The sequence below is a fragment of the Trachurus trachurus genome (assembly GCF_905171665.1).
Source record: "Trachurus trachurus genome assembly, chromosome: 15".
NCBI classification, from domain to species: Eukaryota; Metazoa; Chordata; class Actinopteri; order Carangiformes; family Carangidae; genus Trachurus; species Trachurus trachurus.
Genome location: NC_139906.1, coordinates 30,631,647 through 30,652,237, shown reverse-complemented (window position 1 = coordinate 30,652,237; position 20,591 = coordinate 30,631,647). Strand labels below are relative to the sequence as shown.

The 20,591-nt window shown below is 41.1% G+C and overlaps 1 protein-coding gene across 1 annotated transcript in view; it reads right to left on the bottom strand.

Moving 5' to 3' along the window:
* Positions 1 to 20,591, bottom strand: part of b3gat2 (beta-1,3-glucuronyltransferase 2 (glucuronosyltransferase S)) — a gene marked incomplete at both ends in the record, with an annotated part of 77,161 nt that overhangs the window by 55,953 nt on the left and 617 nt on the right. The window lies entirely within an intron of this gene.

Here is a 20,591-nt window from a genome sequence, read left to right as displayed (position 1 = left end):
GGTCTGGTCTGGGCTTTAACAAGCATCATCAGCCCTTCTACGGGTCTACATAAATTCATATTACACAAAGTTCCAACAAAGGATAGATGGCTTTTTATAAAAAATAAATAAATAAGCACAGTGATAATTGTTGTAATTATCTCCAGTAATGAACCAAAGACTGAATGGCAACAGTGGAGGCAGCAGCGTGTCTATAAATGTCATCCAGACATTACAGACTGAAAAATGCTTTAATAATAAAAATGGTAAAAACTCTCATAGAAAACAGACAAGTTTCTGTAGCTGATTTGATATTTAAATTCTCTCCCAGAGCCAGATGCCATGGGTATTTCTTATTCAGTGACCCTGTCACAAGTGTCACAGTAAAAGCACTGTATGTAGCTAAGTATTACCATAACATATGTTCCTCCATCTTCAGGATGACATGAAGTTGATCTTATTTACATTTTAATACGCAGGTAACTAACTTCTGAGAAGTCTAGAAGTCTCTCAGTTAAAAGAATAACAAAAGACAGCGCGTCATGAAGCAGTGTGGGATCATGGGAGTTTTCTACATCACCATTAACGTAGGGTCCTCCTGGTTCACTTATTCAGGAGATTTTTTTAAAACCAGGAGTCAAATTATCCACAGAGGTCTTCTGCTCTCCACAACAAACAGAGCAGGTGATTATAAAGAGCAAAAACTCTGAATGAAGCAGTTCCACATTTAAAGTCAGCGCACTGTGAAACAGGACATCAGGGAGAGGCTGGGAGCTGAGCTGGCTGCTGCTGCCTTTGTTTTGATTGCTTCTATAATAACTTATGGGTCAGCTGAGTTATCCAGTTGTTGTCCTCCTCTCCATAACAAACAGACCAAAGGATTAAAACCAGTAGAAACTTCCATAAAGCAGTTTCACTTTAATGATCAGCGATTCACCAACGCTCTTCATCAGACACAGACGGGACGTGTCCAGCAGCTGGAGCTGAGCTGTCCAACATTCTGTTTGTTTTTTTTCTTTTTCTGAGAACCAAAGGTCCAGATGTCTGATGATTAAAATCCTTCATATCTGGCCTAAAGCTGGATAAAATCTCATTTTGTCACACAAACACACTGATGGAGGCATACAATGTCATTAACAGCAGATCCAATGAGACACACTGTTGCCACGGTTAAACTCACAGACTTAAAGAAGCATTTACAAGATTAGAAATGAAATGTTCCAAAGAGATATAGTGGTTAGACATTTTAATGTTTAAAAGTTAACATTAAAACATCAACACCAATCTGAAATTAATAACTGTGAATTTTATTAGTAAAAGATAGTTTTAACTCACTGTGGCGTATACAATAGCCCCATAAATGTTGTTATGTTATAAAATGTTGTTAATAAAGGAGAGATTAGAAAATGTCCCACTTTTCCTGACTCTCACCTCTCCTTCACCTGCTTCCCATCCAAATCACAGCGGTTCAGTTAGATACTGTTAAACTGCACCCTCGTCATTCTGCACCATCTGCACCCTCATCATTTCTAAAGGTTGTAGAACAGTCTCTGTGTGGTCACAAAGACTTGTGAAAAGGTCATGGTTTGAGTAACCATGGACTTTGTGTGTTGCTCTTTATAATAATAATCACTGGGAGAAGATACAGTTGGCTAATGACTACAACAGTTAAATCTACATGGTGCACTGAGTTGACAGTGTCCCCCACCTTTCAGTCACTTTGGATAGAAGCATCTGATGAATAAGTAAATGTAAATATAGAGAGATAGATATTTCCTTCAGGTTGGGCGATCTTGTTGTCTTGGTTACCAAATGGAAGAGGCTGTGACCCGGTCATGGATAAAAGAAACAACTATGATTATCACTTTCACATCGGACATTGACAGCAGTCTCCTGTTTGTTCTGTCAACTCATCCACAGCGACCAGTGTGTCCTCCTGTAATTCATGATGCACATGAAGCAGGAGACACTTGAACTATCAGGGGTCGTTGTAAACATAAAACTGTCAATGGGTAAAATTTACTCATGTCCCTGGTTACTGCATTGACAATACGAACACATGGAAGCCGCTGTTCTGTTTAGAGAAACACGACACATTCATGCTGTTCATTAGTTGTTATTACACTACAAACATACTGTATCTTAAAGAGATATTGGGATTGGGGAAGCAAATGATCGATTAATTCATTAATCGATAGTTGATAGACCTTATCGATCGATGATCGATTAACTGATAAGCGGCGATTTTCCTGAGAACCTAAAGCTGAACATTTCTTATACAGGACTCTACGCTAGTATTTGTTAGTTTGTTAGCACAGCACAATGAAAAATGTTTATGTAACACGTTATTTAACCTTTAAATAATGTTGAGGGTCCAATGTGACCCATTTTTACATTTAGGAACAGTAAAAACACCCTAAACATTTTTCCCCTGACTTTAAGTTGAACTTGTTCCTGACCAACACTATAATAACAATATTTGATAGGCTACATACAGATTAAATGGTCTTTGCTGCCACTACACTATGATGATTACTGTATTTAACTACTTAAATTAGCATAAACTGATTGAACTCAGCCTGATGTAAACATTAATAAAACTCAGTAACCAATCACACAGGCAGCTCCATGTTGTCCCTGTGTGATGTTCAGGGACAGGTCAGGACAGTCTGAAGACAGAGAGCTCTGAGGGTGAAGTCTGCACCGTGGACAGTGACAGGTCTGTAGCTACGTCTTGACCACATGTCAGCTGTTCAGCTGCAGCAGAGGAAACTCCGCTGTGCACCGCGACCAGCGCTTTTTTTTTTTTTTTACATTTAAAAGCTCCGGTAGCGACCGGCTAAACTACAGGAGGATACTGTAAACCAGCGCGGATCAGGTGTGTTTATCAGGGCCTGGTCTCCGTGCTGAGGCACTGGGTCGGTTTGAGCTGCGTTCAGGCTGCATTAAAACTCCTCAGGCAGCTCAGTGTCGGCGGCTTCTTAACTCGTTACTCACTGGTTTCTGTGTGTTAGCGATGGTAGGAGGCCAGTAGCTATAGCTACAACTAGGTTATTGTCTCTTTTAATCTCCTCTCTCCCTTGTATCGTCAGTCCGCTGCGCACACGTTTTGCTTGTTTACATTTCACAGAAAAACTGCCCTTGAAGAGGATCGATTAACTGCAATTAATCTAATTTAATTGATACATTCTTATCGACAATCAATCGATAGTTGATTAATTGTTTACATCCCTAATTGGGATACAGGCAAATTTGCCTATTGCCATAATCCCTAGGTCCATTACCTTTTTATTCATTATTGGTACGTGTTGTTTTGAGATCCACAGCTGCCCACCGAACACAATGGAGGTACAGGACAGGTCCCCTGTCCCTCATCAAATTCCTCAAATACACAATCCAACAACTCCAAAACGCACATTCACCATGCTATGAAATAATAATGTAACATTACAAGACAGAGTTGTTTTCAAGGCAAATGCATAGCCAGGACTACAGACACAGCTGCTGGGTGGAGTGATTTCAAAAGTGAAAGTTGTTCTGAGTATTTGCTTCATGTGTGGTAATGCTACAAAATTACACATGATTATTTCGTAGTGTGGTGAATGTACAGGTCACAACTTCTCCATAAGAGCATTTTGTGAATTACTGGATTGTATATTTCATGAGTTTGAGACTGTACCGTTCACCTCCGCTCGCTGAGCAGCTCATGTCTCTGCCCCGCTGATCTCAAAACAACATGCACCGATTATTAAAGGTAATTAACCTACTCCTATGACTATAGGGATTACGACAGCAAATTTGCCAAAATGTTGAACTATCCCTTTAAAGCCATTAAAGTCAATGTATATGCTGAGGCAGAGGCACATTTTGAGTCCTGGTATTGGGCTGAGTTTTGATTGGCCATCATCCTGGGTTCAGACCTGGCAACCCTGTCCACCTGTCTTTTGGTGTTAAATTCTTGTTTGGACTATTATATTAAACAACAGGCGGTGGTAGGCTACATACCACAATATAGCTCTCGTGCTCAATATGAGACGAAAACTTGCTGCACCAGCTGTTTATCTTCATGAGGGAACTTCTAATATTTGCATAATAATAGTGTAAACTGGATGAAAACTTGACTCCTGAAAAGCAGCAGACGATGATTTGTATTTAGCCTGAAGTCATTTTCATATGAGAGCAGCCACTATGCAAGATGTTGTGAAGAGATTAAAAAAAAAGAAAAAAAAAGTCATGTATTTCATGATGATTGGTGCTGAATGACAAAAGAACGTCCACGCCTTGTTGTGCCTTAAGTACAACATCAGAAGTGACTGACTGAAAAGAGCTGTTCTCCCTCTGTGATCAAGCAAATTGCCGGCGGCAGCGAAATGTCAGTTGAAAGCCGATCACAGACGGCTCGGAATTAATAGTAAACAGCTATCAGGTTTCATATTTACCGAATACAGTATGCCTTCCAGAATCAGTGAATACGTTCTGTAGGATCCTGATCAAACTGCTGTGACTGCAGCTTTGCATTCAATCCTTTAATGGCTAGATGTTGACCAGTGGTTTGGTTTCACTGCTTCCTCTCTTCACTGCCAGTTCAGAAGGAAACCAGGAGCTCCTCTTTTCACATCTCATTCTTTTAACCGCCAACAAATCCAGTTACAAACACTTCCTTCTATTTCGAAAAGGGTTATGCCCCACCTTCAATTTTTATTGTTGCAGATATTGAGCCTTTAGTCTGAGAAAAGAAATTGTATAGTGTTGAAGTCCTATTTAGGTTTACAGAATCTGAACAAGAGAGACTCAAATGCTCAGCAGCACTGCAACAATTTTGAGAAAGTCTGGAGTCGAAGAAAAAAAATCAATACAACCTCGAATGTAATCCTCTGCACAGAGAGTACGCTATTTTGGGAAATGTGCGTGCATGCATTTGTGTGTGTGTGTGTGTGTGTGTGTGCTTATTTTACACTGGAACCTGAGAAAAATTTGCAAAACTCACACTTTACAGCACATGTCTCACACACAGGCACACAGCTCTATGAATCAATATACTGTATTCCTCACAGCAGACACCAATGAGCTGATAGAGTTAGAAGAAAAGAAAAGGTTTAGACGCACAAACAAAGACAGACAACCCCTATGAAAACCTTCGATTTAGTTTTTTGTGATTATTTGTGGAAGTATTGTTTCTGGAGGAACAGTAATATGAGCTCGCAGCTGATCTAAAGTCTTATACTTTCTGTGTCAGTGCAGAGCAGAAAGGAGGTATCAAAGGAGATCTGTGTGCTTCGTGCTATTACACAGTAATCCAGTCTCTTTCTCAGAACACAAACAAGTCTCTCAGAAAGTCCACAAACAACTGAGCTCGCCCTTATGATCAAGTCTGTCATCATGAACAAACTCTACAGCTTTCCCCGCAGGGAGTGAATTGAGGAAGGAAAATAGTAAATGTGGCTGAGAGAGCACACAGTGGGATTCTGTGGAGATTGAGTATTTTTTCTGGGTGAAAGCTGCCACAGCACCAGAAGAATACACCTCTCCTCAGGGTGTAAAGACTCAACAACACTGTGGGTGCACACATGTTGTTCTACTGATGCACCAGCACATTGAAATCACCCTTTGGTTTGTTTACAGAATACATGTTAATGCCCAGTATTATGCATTAAGCTTTCAGTTGATAACAAACAAACAATGCTAAGCTGCACATCAGCCCTGTCTTTCACACTCTTCACTACATTCATGTGCTCTATAATATACTGTAGAGCTACAGTAAAACACAGTAAAACTGACACTTGGAACTTTATATATTATATAAAGTTGCATGTGTCAGTTTTATTACAGTATATACCCCAATATCACAAATCTACTGTGGTATATTGATGTGTTGATGAAAAGAAGGGATCACCGCTGACATGTCTTCGCTTGTATTCAAAAAAGAAGTTTATTAACAAGAAGAAGAACAGTGTACAAAAATGCCGAATCCTGGAGCATCTCTGGTCCAAAATGAGATTGTAAATGGTCTGTTTTATATAGCGCTTTTCCATCTGAACGATACCCAAAGCGCTTTACAGTACATCACATTCACCCATTCACACACACATTCACACACTGATGGCGGAAGCTGCCATGCAAGGCGCTAACCACGACCCATCAGGAGCAAGGTGGGTAAGGTGTCTTGCCCAAGGACACTACGGCAGCAACCGGGACAGAGCGGGATTCGAACCGCCAACCCTCTGATCATTGGACGACCCGCTCTACCACCTGAGCCACTGCCGCCCCTCTCTCTCTCTCAACCCAAAAACCTTCCATGTTGGCTTATCTCCAACACTCCACCTTCTCCAGACAGAGAGGAGCCTCCCCTCAAGGTGGTCAATGATCTTTGGCCTGACCCTTTAACTTTTAGGCTAGTGAAAAACCACATGTCCTGTATCCCATGTCTCTTACCCATTAGAGAAGACAACCGGGTCATTCAGTCGTCTTGGACCATGCCTATCCCATTAGGTCAGATGACTTCTAAGCAAATTGTGGAACCCATGAAGTAGAGCATCTCTCCAAACACTCCTTCAGTTCCAAACAAGGCACACATACAAAGAAGAATACATAATGGTAATAACAAGATATTACAACTAAGAACATACAATAATTTAAGATATTAAAGCAAAAGTACAGGTGGATAATACACTACACTACAGAGCCCTGAAATAAATAAATAAATAAATAAATGCAACAATAAAATAAATACTACAACTGTTGTATCTTACCTAAGTACAACTCCCCAAACCCCTTAAATGTGGCAAAGTAAATGGAGAAACCACAGAGCAGCAGAGGGGAGATCTTTTTTTCTGTGAGATAGAAATAACAATCACAATACAGAGAAACACTATATGGATGTAAAGTAAATACCAGGTGCCACTGAGACAAAAACTAAACACAAGACACATGGAACACAATAACTTGTCTGTATCACGCTCTCCCGGTGTCCTCCCAAACACAAACATATACCTCCATATCTCCTGACAGTTTATTCTCAAACAACCATCAGCAGTCATGCATCAACTCGAGTTTCTTATCCTACTATTTTCACTGGGGTTTCTGGAGTCTTTTCCAAATCTGATTCGTCAAACTGTCCTTACTGCACAAACTTGTCATAAATCGTACGTTCTGACACTTTTCTATGTGTTAGAGTCTATTCTGATCACTGGCATAAACAAGGCCTTGAAACTTCTGTGAAAGCCTCCCCTGCTCGGCTCCACTCTCAGGAGAGATGAGATGGAGAGGATAGAAGACAGAGAGCGACGCCTCTGCTGTGATAACACTTGGTAGCTGCTGCCACCATCCAGGAGCCACAGACCAGAGCAGTCTGGACTGTCTTGTCTGCAGGTCTGTGAGTAGCTATGTGATATGAGCATATAAGCTGGTCAAAACCATACGGGCTGCTGAATGCACTTCATTTCACTTCCAGTCGAGATATGTACTTCTTGGGAGGGGGATACTCTGTTGAGGTTTAAAACTATTGGATCTACCTTTACCCAATCACTAGAGCTTGGTCGTGACATACGTCATGCGCCGTACCCAACTGGAACACAATAAAGCTGCTGCATGCTGAAAACAACGACCATCCCCCATTGCAATAAGCAGAGCAAAGTGAGTGTGTGCTAAAGATGTCCATCAACGAAAGCATCTATCTCCACCGCCATTACTGAACTACAACTTCAAACTTGGTGCATTACCTCAACATCACTGTTCTCAGCCACCCCCAATGTTCCCAAGAAAAAACACAAATGCATTTCAAGTTCTGAAGAGAAATTCACATGGGCAGGCGGAGTCAGGCTAACCTTCTGGACCATCTGCAAGGGTTTCACTGTGCATGATGGGAGGTCCACCAGAAGGGCTTAATCCTGACCAACGCATGGCAATCGTTTAAAGAGGAACTAAGCAGGATTTCTCCCGTGGCTATGCTACATTTTTACCTTCATTAAAAAGCTCCAGAGTAATTGTGATAATTGTGAAAAGCGAGCGGACTTGTATAGTTCGCTTTAAGTCTATCAATTTTTTTCCCTCAATGTCAGTGAACAGATTTTCTATAAAAGACTAATATATCTGGTCTGGACTAAACAAACCTAATTCTGCTTGACGTACTCAGTTGGATAAATATATCCTGACTTGTGGACAGCCCCTGACAGGCTTCCTAACTTCTAACAGACTCCATCGGGGGCCCTTAAGGCTCTGCAATATCCACCTCTGGGGTCAGAGACCTGAGTGTCATGATGGGATGATCAGCTATCCTTAGAAAAATCTGACTCTCCTTGATTTGGTATGCCACCCAGCTCTTGGTACAGGCCATGTCTATCTTAGTGACCTCTCAGGTGAACTAGCACAGCAAAACACTTGCAGATAAGAAGAAGGGCACATCACTCCAGTGCTCATTGACCTCCACTGGCTAATCATGTCTGCCCAAATCTAAATCAAGTCACTAATGCTTGCCTGCAGAGAGACTTCTGGGTCCGCCTCCATCTACTAGGACCCAGTGGTCAGGCTACGCTCCGTCTCACCACTTCTCTCTCTTGCTGCTTCAGCTGCCACAGCAGCTCTGGAAATATGCTAAACAGATTTACTGTATATTTAAATCACACTGGTTCAGCTTTCCGGTACAATCTCTACTCCAAAGTGTATTTTTTTTGTGCCTCCTCAAGATGTGACCTTTTGAATTTGAAAATATTTTTTCATGTGTCTTGAGGGTGCAAACATTCAAACGTCAGACTTGCAGGGTTAACATTCATTTGAATTTCACCAGCAGCTATTTACAGCTGATTTTTTGAGGAAATAACAAAACACTAGGCTTTGATTTAGAGTGTTCGCAAAGAGGAGAGGGCTGATCACAGATGGTCATCACTGTGTTTGACAGAGAGAGAAAGAGAGAGAGAGATGTCAGGGGAGGAGGGTAACGTATCAGATGGTGTATCCAAGTGCTTCCAACACACTTCTATTTTATCCTCTTCAGAAACATGTTAATACATATTCATTGCACTGACAGAGCCCGAATTCAGCTAACAACTAAACTGTCATACTTGATCCCTCTTAAGGGTCAGCTGTAGACCTTTGCATGACCTTTTTGACGGGACCGCCCTTGGGCCGGGATGGTCTGTACCCTCTGTCTCGGTGCACACTGTTCTCCACTGCGGCTCCCCGATGGTGGCACAAGCTACAAAATGCCATCGGCATGTGTGTGTAACCTCCCACACTGTTTACATGAATCTCTTGAATACTCGTCTTTTCCAAGATCTCCTCCTCCTGTCCTGACACCTACGGCACGTTAACATGCTTAACTGTGCATTTCTTCACCTGATCTCCTCACACTTATTGAACACATGTAGTACCTTGTGTTAAATCTGAGTGGTCCCACTGCACTGAAACTTGAGTATTGTTCCTCATTTGTAAGCTGCTTATGACAAAAGCATCAGTCAGAAATGTAAAAGCTTTTGTATTTGAGTCTAAACTCAAGTCTGCAACGCATTTTACTTGTTACTGTAAAGGAGAACTATGCAAGTACGGTCACTTTTTCACTGTTTGGGTCACTTTTTTTCCTATGTGGAGCTCCCCTACAGTTTCCGAGTGCATATTTTCACTATCGTAGAAACCCAAAGCTAACCCTCCTCCCTCCCCCCTGCCATATGCATTTGTTTTCACTGAAGGCTGCAAGAAGGCAATCCATGGAGCGATGTCTACGAGGTGGGTATGTTAACAAGTGTTTGTGTCATGGTGCTGGTCCATTCTCCCCATAACAAGTCATTTAACCAACCATTAAAAATCTTGCATAGTTCCCCTTTAAATTCAGGAATGACCTGTTGATAACACTTGGGCTCTTATGCTCCACAGTCTCAGTGTTTCTCTGAGGCGACCGTAAAAGCTTTTGTTCTGCACTGTGCGTCAGTTTAGGTTGTATAGCTGGGAGCCGCCGGCAGGACCTGTCACACATTAAGAGAGCTCTTGTCTCATTATCAATATGGATATCTTCACCAGAGGGTAGACAGTGCAGTGAGATAACAAATCATTCATCTTGGCCGCACATGAAAAATAATTTCAGATGCAGCTGGGTGCATGACAACCTGTAAGTCCTGACGAATTACAGCAGCAGCAGCTCAGTCAGTAAACGCAGGCTATTTACAAGTAAACAAAAGAAAAGCGGGGGGTGAAAAATACAGTGCTGAGAGGAATCACATTTCATTTGACTCGCAGCCAGGACACTCTGTCTGGGTGCACTGCAGCTCAGTCGGGTAATCAACTCTGACTCCCTTCCCTGCAAACAAATAGGTGAAAAGTGAATTGTGTGCACACACAAAGACTCTTAATGATGAAGTATATGAAATCCATTATGGATGTTCTCGTTTCCTGCCTCCTGCCCCGGAGAAAGAGCCGTCATTGTGTTGTTTGAGCACTGGGACGAGTATTCGGGTGGCTGGGCCGGGTGTGATTTTAATCAAGCGTATTTTTATCTACGTGTTATTAATATGCATGGCAGAGGCAATTGGAGAGAGGGAGAGAAGAAATGAGCGAGGAGAAAATGAATGAATCAAATTAGAGGGGCTGTGGATGGGCTATGAAACTGTGATTCAATGGTGCATGATATGTGTGCAGGTTGAATGGTTTATGGGTTTATGAGGGAAAAAAACATTAAAGAGATGAAGGTGCATGCATATTGCGTGTGTGTGTGTGTTGTTTGGCTCTGTGTGTGTATGAAATGGTGTGATATCTGTGAAAATATCTGCAAACCTTCTTTCCAGCAAGGGAACGATCTAAAACTAGATATGTGTGTGTGTTAAGTGTTTTTTATCTTTTTTGCATTTTGTGTATAATACAATTTCATACACAAACCATATTTTCATGGCAAATTGCAGCTGATTTGTATGCTGAAATTACCAAGTAGTGATGATAAATGTTCTTTGTGTAGTACATTTATTTGCTTTCTTACTGAAAACCTCCTGATTTTGTGTGAAGCTCACAGTAAACTGACAAAACCTGACATCTCCATACACATGGTGCAACTGCATCTTGGCCAACAGCAGCCTGGTGCTGCACACAGCGACCGGATGCAGCTTCCTGAAGTCTTGCCAAGTGAGGAACCATTGTCTCTGAGCAGAACCTCTGGCAGCTCACACTAGAACTGTACATGATGCATCACAGTGCTGGCTGGATGGATGAAAAGACCAGAGTCAAGAAACAGTTGTTACACAGGACAGGAGGTTCATTGTATACAGCTTTCCTGCTGTTGATAGGAGATATTGAGTCATGGGTTATACTAAGTAGTGTTTTAGTATTTTATCCACCATGTTTATGCCAAAAAGTGTTTGTATAAAATCCCAACACAATAGAACAGCACCATACACTGCAAAATGATGAAACAATTTTCAGACAGTTTCACAACTGACTGAACAACATACAGTAGTCATTCATTATATTTGTAAGTTAGATAATCACTTATCTATATGTGTGTTCACCTGCTGAAGTGTGAGTGTTTAAGTGGTTCTATGCATGAGTTCATTAAAACAGAAGCAACTTACAAACTCTAGTTCTTACGAGAACAAGATCTAAATCTTTAAAATGAAATGACTAGTAGCTTGGTTAACTGTCTGAAATGTGTAATTGACGTAATTAAAACAAAGTCATAACAACATATGTCAAAGAGAAACAGCATCATCTGAGCCTCTGAAACTGCAAATGTAGGGAGTTGTGCTGGCTTGTGATTATGTAGTATTTTCAAAATCTGATTGATTTTGTTTCAAGTGTGGTTTCTTACACATTTTTAAATGGTTTCCTGGCAAAGATTTCCTGAATTCAATGGTGCAACCTGATTTAGTGAATCACTGGACTGAAACCAGTATTCATGAGGAGCTGCTGCGACCCACAGCTCCAGCCCCACAACAGCACACATATTGTTCCTGTCACTGCAAAAAAGGAAAAAAAAAAAGAAAAGAAAAACTATAATTTTCGAGGCATGTTTTAATTTTGCACACACCCTGTGGACAAAGGGATAATAACCAGTGAGCAGTGTGTTGAAATAATAGAGAATATTTGCCAACTAAATGCAGATAAGAAACTGTTATGACAGCCACATCGCTGCATGACTACTTCTTAAAAAAAATATCATCATCATCATCATCTGCCCACAAATATTAATGGATTTTTTTTTTCAGATTTTAACATTTTTAAGACATTACAGCCTGAGAAAACACACGTCCTTTCCAAAGCTGTCACAAGACCTGGAGACAGAATATGCCCATTTCATTTTAATAAAACAGCTTCTATTTAACATAAATGTCTCCCAGAGAGCAGAGGGTGTGCAGTCAAGCTGCCAGTTCAAGAGAAAAAACAGCAGAGCACTAAGCAGAGAGCTGGTGTATAACATCTCTTTTACATTTACATTGGCCCTTAAAAGCCTTCAACCTTTCCACCACCTCCCTCTCTCCTCTCCTCTCTCCTCTCCTCTCTCCTCCGTCCTCTCTCCTCCGTCCTCCACCGACCCAGCACCCACATTTTCTCCCAGCAAAAGTTAGTCTCCTTCCCGCTTCGCTTCACTGACATTACAACCCCCTCCCCTCTCTCGCGTCTCCCACTACACTATGTAATTATGATAATTGCTCATAGGGGTTTGAGGAAATTGAATTGCTTATTTCGCTCTGGTTCCTTTATCCCACCAGTTTCTCTTTGTGCCACCTCCCCTTCGCCCACCATTCTCTGGAGGCATGCAGCCCTGCTGCTTGGACATTTGATGAAATACATCCTTCATGTTTGCATATGTGTGTGTGTGTCTGTCTATGGACCTTTTTTTTTTTCTAAAAATAGAATGTCAGTTGGCCGATTCCCCGGCACCAGCTGACTCCCCGATTGGATGTACAGAGAGAAATATTAACACTATGGCAGCATAATTAAAAAGTCAATTTCATTTCAAACACGAATTATCAAGGAAGTGAAAAATTGAGCACATTCTTGAAGTTTCTGTTTCAGAATGGAAACGATGGTATTGCATTTCAGTGCAGCAGTGAGTTTCCTGTGAAGGCAGGCAGCCCACCACATCAGAACTAATAGATTGACACAAGAGCTGGTATGGCACCGTATGAGAGGTGTGCCTGAGTCACACACAGCACAGAGCATTTGCCACAGTACCTGCTCCCTAAAATAGTCACTGTGACTGCTGTGGTGCTCTGCTCTCAGGGCCGGGGGGAGTTCAATTATTCAAAAAAAAAAAAAAAAAAAGGTCTGACGAAACTCTGGCCCGGTTGACAGGCTGCTGCAGCTGAATCAAACAGCTCTGCCATGCTGCCGTCAGCTGAAAACCCCCTCAATCCCCAGAGTCAGCTTTTCAGGAATGAAGAGGAGTGGGGGAAGGCGCTGCTTAATTTTATTGATTGCCGTTATGCAACTAACTCTGAACAGGCTCCTTCAGTGAGAAACAGATCCAACAGACAGAGTCAGAGTCCCACTGATGGACTTATTGGTCAATACTCTTAGATCAACCATCAGCTGAGAGGAGCTTCAAGTGGAAGTTCACACGATAACTCTGCTGTTTTACTATTTACGTCTTACTTTTCCAGCCGGGGCCGTGATTTCTATTGGTTATGAAAACATTGCACTCCCCAATGCATGATCTGATATCACCAAGTAATTAACAGCCCAGGAACGCTGTTATAACCAACCGGTTAAGTTTAGGGTTAGGTTTAGTCCTGGGCTGTTGTTTACTTGGTGATATCAGATCATGCCTCCCTAATGTAGCTGCTGAGATCTGGCAGGTCAGGTCAGTGTGGTCAGGTAATCAGATAACATGTCAGTCAATTCACCACATTGCATTACTACTGACATCTCTGTCAGTGCACAATTACAGACAAACCCAAACTTCAATATTAAAGCTCCATAATTTTCATTTCTCCTGTGTTTTATTTGAAGTGTTGATCCATTAGAAGATATATTTATGATATTAAGAAAAAAACATCTTAGTGTAGTTTTATATCTCCTCTCTCAGACTTCTCTTCAGCTCCATAACAACAGGCTGGAGGAGGCTCTTTAAGACAATATCATGTTACTAAATACATACAGACTAAAGGCAAGGCAAGGCAAGGCAATTTTATTTGTATAGCCCGTTTTTACAAACAGTTTGTCTCAAAGGGCTTTACATGGCATCATAACAACATCCTCTGTCCTTAGACCCTCACATCCACTGAGGAAAAACTCCATGGAAAACCCTTTTAACAGGGAAAAATCAGAGAAACCTCAGGGTGAGCAACAGAGGAGGGATCCCTCACCCAGGACGGACAGACGTGCAATAGATGTTGTTACAGACTAAATATATGACTTGTTAAACTCAGCTCCTCTTTTCACTTGGCAGGCTGTTTCCTTTCAGCCTGTTATGTCATCATGCTGTTTAAATGATGTTTATCACAGAGTCTTTGACTGAGAATCAGGACAAACAGGACGGAGACAGGTGCACGCTTCATTGTCCGCTCATTCAGGCTCGAAAAACTAAATTAAAACGACCTCCAATAAACAATAAAGAATTAAAACAGGTTGAAAAAGATTTCATTATGAGTCCGTTCCAAACAAACATGTTCCCACAATGCTTCATTTACGGTCTTAAGTGACTTCTGCTGTGTGATGTTTGTCTTTTGGAGGTTTGATATTTCTCTTAACAATATTGCGATTGTAAATCTGGGAGTTTATTTCAAACCTCTCCTATCATCCAAATTCTCATATTTCTTTTCCCATCTGACATTTAGTGATGTGGACCAGAGGTCATCAACCCTATTGGCAAGAATCTTATTTACTATGATGAGAATAAGGTGCAAGTTGTTACAAAGTGAATAAGAGCTGAAGTGAGAATAAATTGAAGCAGGAAAGGATGCAGGATACATATATTTATTTATTTATTTTATATACATACATACATATACTGTATATATATTTTTATTTTATTTTATTTTATTTTATTTATTTTTTTGTTACCATACCGCCAAAATAAAACACAATCTTCATCCTTGGTTTCCCAACAGGGACTCATTCACTGTGGCTTATGGAGTTTCTAACTCTGTGTGTAAATTGAGTTTTACAGTCCAGCGAAGGTTTAAATGTTGTTTAACAAGCTTGTCTCTACAAGAACACATCTCTGGAAAATAAAAAAGAGCAGCCCAAACTGTTTTAGGGATATTTCTGAATGTCTATGGATTCATTTAAAGGTGACCTTGTGCGATGGAGGTCCAGCAGCAGGAAAACAGTGTGTGTTCAGGGCCAATCACAGGAGGGCTGCATGGCGGGGGGATATTAAATCAGCACTCTTGCTGACACTATTGACTGCAAGGAGGCAACCGAGCCGTAACGTGTCGTGTGCACAATAAACCATGCCAAACGGAGATCTGACTGCCGCGCGGAAACACGGAATCCTCCTCTTAATTCTCGTCCCCTTGCTAAACGCCTTTCCACCTGATTTCTCGCTCCAGCGTAAAGGAGGAGTAAAGGAGTTGGGGGGGCAGGAAGGCTTGTTAAACATTTGCTTACGTACGAATGTTTTTTTCATAAGGGGAGGAAGTAGAGGGTGGGGGGGTTTGTAACACATTTTTGCTCATTACTCAGCGGTAGTTTGTAGCCCACTCTCTCTCAAAACAGCCCAGGCAGTTCTCGTGTAATCAACAACCCAGAGTCAAGAGTGGCGCTGATTTTCTGTTCCGGCAGCCGTTCCTCTTTTGTTAATTGGACAACTGCAGGTCAGACTTGCTTTTGCTTTTTGCTCCACAGTAGCTGACAGAAGGACAAAATTAGTCAAACTCAAAATATTGAAAGAAAGATTCTTCTTTTCAGGGCTTAAATCAAACTAGTATTTACAGCCCAAAAGCTACTAGTTATGAGCCTTACCTGTGCTCATGTATAAATATATATTACATAGTTCTACTCTAGCACTGGAAGGAACTGAAGGTGCACACATCTCCATGTTATAATTACCTCTACTCAGCATTATATTTATTTCCAAATATGTTTTTTTAAAGGGACAACAAGGAGTTTTGGAAAGCAAAGTGTTTTCACACTACATTTCCCATGAGCCTCTGTGCGCACGGTGAAATTCTTGGACCGGCGCAAGACGGAGACGGTCAGATACCGCCGTAGCTCCGACCATAAACGGCGATTCAGCAGCGTTATTCTCACGACCCGCCGGGCAGCGTCCGGGAGCCGACCACTAGATAATAATAACTAAATAACTATAACGACAAAACAATATATTTATCGAAAATTGACCCATTAACAAGTGGTAACGTAGATTCATCCACATTAAGATGAGACTTTTTTTTATCGTTGTCCCTTTAAGTAGACATTGTTTTACTTTCTGAGCCTTTCTAGAAAGATGCAGGTTTGTTACCATGACGCAACAACAGCAACACAGCCACCAGAGGAACACCGCACTACAGAGAGCTCTTGACGTTCATCCATTTCATCACATCCAGGTTTGTCTACACAGGAGCAGTCCAGCCACTTTTCTTCACAGGCATCTGATGAAACAAACACCCATTTATTTCAATCAGTGCAGCCGTCCACAAGAGCAGAGTGACTCACGTTGTGTTCATTGAACAGGACGTGTAGCTGTGTTTTCTTCTTTTTTTCAAACATGAGTACAGTTTCTATTTGTGTGTAAATGCAGCACTTGTGTGTTGGGCTCTGCAATGCTGTAGGTCAAATATCCAGATTCTTTTGTGTCAATATGAATTGTATAATCATTGATTGGTGCCCTAAACTGTCCATTATCATTGGAATATAAAACTATAGAGCAGAGGGAGGTAGAATAAGACAAGGTTGATGGGACTTTGTAGTCATGAAGGTTGACTATGGGCACTACAGGGACCCAGAAGCCTTGCTGTGTGCATATGGTAGTGTTGTGACTCTATCCTTCAAAGCCTATTTTTCCCAAACCATTGCCATCTCATTGAAATGTCCCAGTGGATCCCTGCAGGAGACATTATCAGAAGGGGTCGGGGTAAAATAATGTTTTAGCTGCTTGAATGTTACCTCGATCGTTTTTTTTTTTTCTCCCTGAAATGATATAAGGCTTTCTAATATGAAGCTGCCACCCACCATAAGTACAGCAACTGCCATCAGTCTAAAGCCTGCAGACAGCTTCTGCAGGTTATTTCTGCCATATGACAGCCTATTATCTCTCTATGACAGGCCATTACCTGCACAGAGGAGCTGGGTAATGAAAAAGGCAGGAGGACAGAGAGAAGGCAGTGTGCTATCAACAAATCAAACAGATGCTCTTTACACTGAGCCGGAATTGAACACTGACACTGTGAGCAGACTCAGCTCCACTGTGCTAGGTTCACTACAGTCTTTTTTTTCTTTAATCCAGTTGTTGTTTTTCAGGGATGTGACAGAGGGAATAACAGGCTCAATTTCTTCAGCCCAAGTTAAAGTGAAAAATTAGCTCCTGCATATTGATCGGCTGGACAGACGTTCTGTCATTTTTAACCAGATTTTGTGGTAACTGGATTTTCAGCCCATGATGGACCTCTGTCCCTCTCATAAATACGATTATGTCATTTTTAAGAAACTGCTTCACATGAGCATCAACCCAGACTCCTGTCCTGTCCTCAACTAAGCCCTGTAGACCTAAAAAGCCTTTAATTGATTTGTATTGAACATTGTGTCTGTAGTGTTTGTTTGTTGAATCTTAAATCTTCTTTGTTTTTCCATATACTTGCACATTATAAATATCTGTACTGTATCCTATTTACAAATATATATTTTATTTCATTATTTATATTTTTCACATTTCTATCGTAAATAATTAATTGCAAAATCTCTCTCTCTCTATGTCTCTCTCTCAATTACCAATCACGTTGCTGCTCTCAACCTTCCCCTGTTCTCTGTTGTCTGTTCACTTCAGTAACTTGTCCCTCACTTCATCCAGTCTTCACATCCTGCACCAGGTCCAGCTCATCAGAGTCCACATCACATCCAGATCTCCTGCAGCGTCATCACCACCACCTCCACCACCCTCAGCAGCATCTCCACCTTTACTACACTTTGCAAAGCCTCATGGTTCAAATCAAAGACTTTCACTTTTCGTCTCATGTTTTACACATGGCAATGACAGTTTATTTGCTGACTCAGAACGAAGATTCTCCAGAACTAATCTTGGTCCATATTCACCCAGCACTGAGCCTCAACCCAAGCAGCTTCTATCAAACAAACATGTGCCCGTTATCTGGGCTTATTCAGTGATGAAGTCTAAAGAACAAAGAAACATAGGTGCCAAAGTGAAATTTAAAATAATGGTGATATAGATTCCAATCATATTGCAGCCTTATACATCTCTGCTGATGAACCAGATTTAGACCTGTCTTATAAAACAGCCAGCACCCCGAGAATCCAGATCTGCGCATCAAACATCCTTAATATAAATGTACCTTTGGTTTAGCTCACTGTTTGTAGAGCAGATTTTATATGGATGTTGAGATTGAATAGACAACGCCTTCACAAATCAACATGTTTCAATACAAGGAAGCAGCATTTATTCAGCAAATAAAATGCCCAAGAAAGAACAGAACACGGTTCAAATGTTCTCACTTTCAAATGCCTCCATTAAAGATCAACACTGTTTTTACCACTAAATCATTTACACTGAAGTTGAGGTATACCATCACACAAAGTATATCCCTTCAGTTTAAGATCTATTATTTCAACTCTTGATATCAGAATGTTGTGCAGTCTGATCTGGGGCCAGAAATCTGTGAATGGCAGTAATCAAAAGCAGCAATCAGTAATCAGAGAAGCATTCTCTCAGTGTGTTTGTGCATTCAGAATGAGAGAATTGTTTTGTTGCTGCTGACACCGCTAGTTGTTTGTCTGTCATCATTATCTGGATGTCTAGAACACGGTGTAGCATTAAGTTAAATGACTGCTGGACGGAGACACCCATACATGTGCAGGCAACAACGTAAACAAACTGGGTATCAGTTTTCTGGCACGCTGACTCCACACTGACACATCATCCAGCCTGGTGCTGCCCAACTCAGATCTGCAGACACTGAGTCAATATGTTTTTATCACTATTTATATACCAGAAGATTTACAGTGTCTCATATTAGTGCAGTGGTTCCCAACCTTTTTTGGTTTGTGACCCCATTTTGACATCACAAATTTCTGGCGACCCCCACGATCTCGTGATCATCGCGTCAAGATGCGCCAGCTCAGATATTGTTATATGCTGCGTTTTATTTGAACTCGATTTATATTTGAGAAAGTGAAAGTATAGAATACAGTTGTTTAAGATTGTGTGTAGTGTATATACTGTATAATATATAATATATTTTTATCAGTATTTTTTTTCAATCAATTACTAAATATTTCAGTCGACCCCATTTGATTTCCAGGCGACCCCATGTGGGGTCCCGACCCCAAGGTTGAAAAACACAGAATTACACTAATATACAGATAAGAGCAAGAAATTAAGATCACGAAACTGGAAAGCACTAAATAAAGATAATTTCATTGAAGCATAGACACACACACACACAAACACACACTGCTGCTTATGAATTCTGTGTTGGCTGGTGGATCAGTAGAGAATTGGACAGCAGCACCACCGTCCATCTCTATCTTCTCTCTCTGTCAGTCAGTCCTCATTCCCTCTTCCTTTTCAGCTTTTTTGTCTCTCACTCCTTTACCCTTCACTCAACTCCCACTCCCTGTCTCTGAGTCTGCTTTGATACTGAGTGTCCATGTGGTTTTCGCCAGATGCTCGACTACAATAAACTGGTTTAACAACGGCCTTCCAGGTGAGATAAGTGCTTCTAAAAACAAGGTCTGGAGTCTCCCCTGGAGAGTTTTATTTTAGCTGGGCTCCAGTGGGATCCCATCAAAATGAAGAATGTGTGAATTTCAATGTTTGAATGCCTCTGAAATGACCCCATTGGGGGAATAGCCAACAATGACTTTGTCTGTGCTGCATAATGGTCAGAGCAGTAACAGCACAATCAGACACGGGGGGAAATTGATCCTTAAACCTCACAGAGCTGATGCCGTGAACAGCAGCCACATGCTAAAACTCTAACCACCACATGACATCAGTGTCTCAATCTGAGAGACAAATCCTATGAATCAGGGTTTGGAGGGATGTTTCTGAGATTTATCAGCTTGTTGGAGCTTAACTCACTCACCCCACTGGAAAAGTATCTAATAATTCAGAAAGCTATGTTTTCATTTTACATATCAGCAAAGAAAATATGATGCAGCACCTGTGCATTACAGTAAACAACTGAGCAGACTGTTGGGTTGTGTGAGGTAGACCAGGCAAAGCTGCAGGACAAAACCAACATTCATTCCATCAGGAGTGTGTGATCATTAACACTTCTGAGTTCAGCTTTTCAGTTACTTAAAGTAAATGTAATGTTATATTTACATGATGAAGCTGAGAAATGTGATGCTGCTGCTTCTGCTGAAGTAAATGTTTCTCCATCATGTCTGTGAGGATAAAACAAAGCAGCTTCATGTTTCCACTTTCTGGTTTTCAAACTACCAACCTCTAAATCATAGATGCCTATATAAAATAATCATTTGGTCTATTTTAGGTCAAACTTGTGCATTTTAACTGA